Source organism: Gavialis gangeticus, unplaced genomic scaffold (assembly GCF_001723915.1).
Source record: "Gavialis gangeticus isolate Ggan-Ray unplaced genomic scaffold, GavGan_comp1, whole genome shotgun sequence".
Taxonomy (NCBI): Eukaryota; Metazoa; Chordata; order Crocodylia; family Gavialidae; genus Gavialis; species Gavialis gangeticus.
Window position 1 is genome coordinate 9,786,918 of NW_017729006.1, and position 5,225 is coordinate 9,792,142.

At 40.6% G+C, this 5,225-nt stretch overlaps 1 protein-coding gene across 2 annotated transcripts in view; it reads right to left on the reverse strand.

The window, feature by feature from the left end:
* GADL1 (glutamate decarboxylase like 1) overlaps positions 1–5,225 on the reverse strand; it is a 193,213-nt gene that overhangs the window by 163,959 nt on the left and 24,029 nt on the right. The window lies entirely within an intron of this gene.

Consider the following 5,225-nt stretch of genomic DNA (forward strand, 5'->3'; position numbering starts at 1 on the left):
GAGATCCCTTCCAGCCCTAATGTCTATGAAATCTATGAATTCTCCTTTTGATGCAGACCTAGCACCTTTAAGTATTCACAGGAGTTGCACGCTCACCTGGGAAAATATTGCCTCGTCCTCTTCTACAACTGCAGTGGCCTGCACAAACATCAAAAGTGGTTTTCTTCTATAAAAGTAGGGCTGAAGACAGGCTCTAAGGAGGCCCTACCAGGGATCTACAACCCCAGCATACTACAGATGTCACATGCAAAATTTGCCCCAGATTATTCCATTGAGGCAACAGAATGTTCCCCGTTCAGAAAAATGGGAGGCATGGTATTCTGTTCTGCCTTCAAACCTGTAGATGCCAGGTACTGTGCCACTACATCAAGTCTCACTTCATAATCCCAAATTTAAATGGGACATCTGGCTCTTGAATTTTTACTCAGTCCTGGCTCAGGAAAACTCCCATTCATTTCAAATGGGTTTAGTAGATTTACTGTGTAAATAATGAGTAAGGAGCTCAACACTTGGCCCTCAACACATTCTTAAATTAGTAAGGAAAACAAACACAGTCAATCACTTTCTAAATGGCTTTTGGCTACATTTTGGCCTATTAGGTAATTTCTGTGCTTGGACATAACATATGGGCTGTAGCTTCAGTGGAAATTAATGAAAGCCACACGTTTGCATCGAAGTGCAGAATTTAATCATAAATATATAAATTTCCTGTGTTGAAAGCTTGAGTTTTGCCAATTTTACTGCACATCCTACAACATTTGACGGTTTTTATCTGAAGACCCAGCTCCTGGAGTCTGCTAGAATCTCCAATTTTATTTCCCCCCAGATAAACTTCTATTCCTCTTGGTTGCATGAAAAGTTTTAAAATATTTCCTATGCACACTCCAAAAAGCCTAAAAAGAGAGGGGGGGTCTATATTTGATATATTTAAATGTTAAACAAATCTTATACCTTTTGTGAGCCCCACTTTTTAAGTGCTTACACTTGGCAATACCAAATTGATAGCACTCTTTTCACTTTTAATGACTCAGCAGTTTGCTTAACTTATGTGCTTTTAATAAATACCCAAAGCTCTAAAGGGCACATAACTGTACTGTTCATTATAGAGACAGCTCCAGAACTTATGTTGAGACTAATATTATTTTATCCCCTATTTAAGGATCCTTCTAAACAATGAGCTATACAAGTATACCTAGTAGGTCTAAAGATCATATTTTATTCCATATGTTACGCACTTTCGTACAGTATCCTCCCTCATGAATACTATTCTGGGGTTTGAAGAGTATGCAAGCAATTTCTACAGAAAATGTGATAGTGAGAAACTTATTTGTTTTGCATTTGCGAATGTGGAAACAGCATTCTAAGCAGAATCAGACAACAGACATAGAGAAGTACATAGGGACAAGTGCAAATTCAGATAAACGGTTCCAGGCTAGACAGTGCTTTAACACAGTACCAAACAGAAGTGCTCTAAATCTGAGATTAAGGATTACTGACTGCTCAAAATGGCCTACTATAAAAAATAGGATTTGCTCCAATTCAAGGTGATGGGGATTTATCATTTACTTCACCAGAAGTAGAATCAAGCCCCTAATTCTGGCGTTTCATTCTGAAAATAAAATATTTTACCACAAAAGTTTAAAGTTTCACATTACTAATAGTTTTTATCATCAATATTATTTTCTCAAACAACACATTAAATTGAGAGCCAGATGCTAAAAGGATACCCATAAAAATAAACAAAATTTACTTTAACATTCCCGAATTTCTTTTTGCAAGCATTACTAACAGTTAAAGATGTACATCTGTGTTTGCCTGCAACAGAAACTTTGCTGCTACATTCTGTAAATGAGTGTTCGGCATATTCTAATATTATTTGGGAAAGTAGAAGTCATTATTATGGGAAGTTTGCCATTTCCAGGAAAGACTCAGAAATAGAAGGGGACATAGTTTATTTGAATTTAGGGCCAAATCGTGTTCAGTTTGCTTGTGCACGTATCCCACCAATTACTTGAGCAATTAAAAAAAAAGAGATTTGGCTCAAAATGCCTGAATTGTATATTGTAACACCTCAATAATTTCATCTGCATTACTGTTAAACTGACTTTAATTTCTGATTATGTATTTCGACTATGTTTATTTTACATACTTTCTTGCATTACTTATTGTCACAACCTCCAAAAGCATTCAGTATCTTTTGTATTGAATGAATTAAAAGAAAAAGAACAAGTTAGGTTTTAAATTACCTCCCCCTCTCCACTCCACACACACACACAGACCATGTATTTCATAGAACTGAAGGACCGGAAGGGACCTGCAAGATCATTAAGTCTCATCCCCTACTATAGGCAGGAAGTTATAGGGCTCAAACAAGCTCAACAAGGTACTTATCCTGCCTCATCTTGAACACATACAAGGATGGCGACTGAACCACCTCTGCTGGGAGTGTGTTTCAGATTCTGGTAACCCTTACAGAAAAAGTTTTTTCTTACATCCTGCCTAATTTTTCCCTCTATTACCTTGTGCCCATTTGTCCTCATCCTCCCTTGAGATGCCTTCCTGAAGAGTTGCTCCCCTAGATCTCAATGCTTACCCCTAACATACTTGGAAACAGCTACCTCTCAATCTTCTCAGAGACTGAACAGGCCCAGTTCCTGGAGTCTCACCTCATAGGATCTATCCTCCTGGCCCCTAATCATATGGTGGCCCTCCTTTCCATGACAATAACAGTAAGCCACAGCAAATATGGCAGAAAAAGACATATAGGCTAGGGACAGACATTCAGAAAGCCTAAGCCTGAATTGATTCAGTCTTTGCAGGTTAGTCTAACCTGGCTAGGCTAAACTGGTTTAGTAACCGTTGAGACATCCCCTCTGGACTGAAGAAATGCAGGCACATGCCTGCAGTGGCTCAGGCTAGAAGCTGGGTAGTGAAAGAGCAGCCCTCCCTTCCTTTCCACAATGCTGAGCTGGGAGTGGAGCATGGCCAGGCCCTGGAAGGATGCTCTGATTAGGGAGGTCCCTCCTGTCCCCCCACTATTGATAACAGGCCATTGAGTTGCAGAGCAGGAAGTTGCACAGTGAATTGTTAGCATTTATCAGCCCATCAGCAAAACAACAGCCTCTCTCATTAGTTCAAGCTCTTCTTAAACAACTTTTTCCAAGGAGGGAATGGAGGGACATTACCAGCTACCTGTTGATTAGCTCCAAAAAGCCCTCAGCCAACACTGTCCTGTCTGCTTTTGTTCCTGTCTCCCACAGCACAGACCATAGCCAGCATGTGGTATGCTAGCTAATGCTGAGAGGTGTCTGTGCAAGGCAGAGGGGAGGGGAGAACAGGAGGAAGCTAGGCAGAAGCTGCTGTACCTGCAGTCTCTGACAGAGCTGTAGCCAGGGAGCAGAGGGGAGGGACCAGCCCTGCTGGGCTGGTGCAGAGAGCAAAGCTCCACCCAGCGTTGCAAAGCATCTGGGATGCTGGAGGATTTTGATTTAACTTAAACCAGGAAGGGGTCTGGGACAGACATTGCATAAACCAGTTTGAGCTAAATCAGTTAAGTCTGATACTACATTCAACCAGGTTTATCTCAAATCGGTTTCAGCCATTTTCAAACTGGGTTATGTGCATTGAGCATCTGTTCTGTTACAGGTTTAAACCAGTTTCTGATCACTTAAACCAGTTTATGTATACTGTCTGTCCCTAGCCACAAAGATAATCTAATCCACCCCCTTGCCTCAAGGGAGGATCAGCTAACTGTAACCCATTCTTGACAGATTTTTTCTAACATGCTTTTAAAACCCTCCAGTGCTGGTGATTCCACAAACCTTCTTAGGTTCCATTACTTTACTCTCCTGACAATTAAGACACTTTTCCTGATGTCTACCCAAAATATCATTTATTGCAATTTAAACCCACTGCTTCTTGTCCTAATCTCCAGTGCACATAGAGAATAGTTTACAACCTTTTAAAGTACTTTTTGCAGTACCCTTTAACATCTTGGAAGACATTCATGCTGCATGTCATACTAAAAACAAATTTGTGATATATTATGTGATCATTTATTTATATGAAAAGTAAATCCCTTAGCATAAATAGATTTTTTTGTAATCATTCCCTTTTAAATGCCTATTACTAAAATAAACTGTTCTGGCAATAAAGCAAAACACTTTTTTTTAGTAAATCTATTTCCCAGGCCCACTACCAAGGAAAAAGCTGAAGACTACAGATGAACATTTGTTAGAATCTAGCATACAGCAATGGAAGCTGCTTAGTTAGAGTTGGAGCAGTGGGGAGCAACCATTTTGGTGCCCCAGCAGGATCACCCACGTGCAAAGAAGATGCTTAAGTGTTGCTGAGCTGTCGACACAACCAACCCCCTATTGCTGGAATAGGAAACACAGCCTGAGGAAGAGACAAGTGGATGAGGTACTTGCTCTTGGGAATGCTCTACCTCACATCTCTGCACACTGGAGTCCCAGGATTGTAAGAATTCCTAGGAGGGTTAGGAGACAGGACCTGAAAGGAACAACAGTGGCTGCAGAGTGAAGCTTCTGGGCTATACTATATAGGGGCCATTGCCCAAGGTCCTGTTTCACCACATGGGAATCACTGAAGAGTAGCACTACTTAGAATCCCCCTGATTCCTGGCTTCCCATTCTGAGAGAAGAGGCTATTAGGAGACAGAAGGGACTGACTGTGCCAATTATGTGCCACTCCAGGATTTCCACCCATTGGAGAGAACCTGTGATAAGCAAGTGACTTGACTTTTCAGCTGCATTATGCCTACACATTAGTCCAAATCTTTCAAACTAGGAATCAGGTTATGCCTCTAGAGGTTTTCAGAATCCTAATCAGTCAAATGTTTGCAAAAGGTTGTGCCTCTGTGCAACCACCCTGTATGCTGACTGCTTACTACGTATTACATTTAAATAATAATAAAAGGCCCAGCTAGCAAAGATCTTCACTGCAGCCAAAGCTCAGGAGATTTTAATATTTAAAAATCACATTCTGATGTCCCAACAGAGTAATTGCAATAGTGATTCATGCTGTAATATTTCCAATTAGGAAGAGGGGCTGTGGAAAATTGGAATTCATCTTGATATGAAACTAAGTAATGGCAGATGCTGAGTATGAAATGGAAATCCTAGCTCCCTGACCTCAATGAGATTCTGCAAGCTCGTATGTTCTAACTCCTAATGTCTGCCAGTGATCTAGAATGCTTATATATA